Source organism: Limulus polyphemus, unplaced genomic scaffold (assembly GCF_000517525.1).
Source record: "Limulus polyphemus unplaced genomic scaffold, Limulus_polyphemus-2.1.2 Scaffold2343, whole genome shotgun sequence".
In the NCBI taxonomy this organism is placed as follows: domain Eukaryota; kingdom Metazoa; phylum Arthropoda; class Merostomata; order Xiphosura; family Limulidae; genus Limulus; species Limulus polyphemus.
In genome coordinates, this window is record NW_013667953.1 from 62,345 (window position 1) to 63,005 (window position 661).

Below are 661 nucleotides of genomic sequence, written 5' to 3' on the forward strand. Positions count from 1 at the left end.
TAACTGTCCTGTTAGGTTTAATGACATTAAACTGCATTGTTTAACTGTTCTGTTAGGTTTATTGACATTAAACTGTATATCATTACTGTTCTGTTTAGGTTTATTGACATAAAACTGTATAGTATAACTGTCCTGTTAGGTTTAATGACATTAAACTGCATTGTTTAACTGTTCTGTTTAGGTTTATTGACATAAAACTGTATATCATTACTGTTCTGTTTAGGTTTATTGACATTAAACTGTATATCATTACTGTTCTGTTTAGGTTTATTGACATAAAACTGTATAGTATAACTGTCCTGTTAGGTTTAATGACATTAAACTGCATTGTTTAACTGTTCTGTTTAGGTTTACTGGAATGTATAAATGTCCTATGTAGATTTACTCTTAATGTGGATAGTAAGCAATCAAACACATTTTCAAACTTTATAATGAAAATATAATTCTGTGAAATTCAAATTAATATTACTGTACAGTGTTGCTGTTTATACATTCGGTTACTACTGTGAAATTGAGAAATATGACTATAAAGTTTGGGTTTCCTAACAAACCCTATGAAAAAGTGATTGCCGATGTGGATTCTGTATAAATGTACTATTATGAAACCACATAGTTTGTGAAAGTTTTTTTATGTCGATGAATTAGGAAATATGACGTACGT

The 661-nt window shown here is 28.7% G+C and overlaps 1 protein-coding gene across 1 annotated transcript in view; it reads left to right on the forward strand.

Moving 5' to 3' along the window:
- LOC111087591 overlaps positions 1 to 661 on the forward strand; it is a 31,158-nt gene that overhangs the window by 20,730 nt on the left and 9,767 nt on the right. The window lies entirely within an intron of this gene.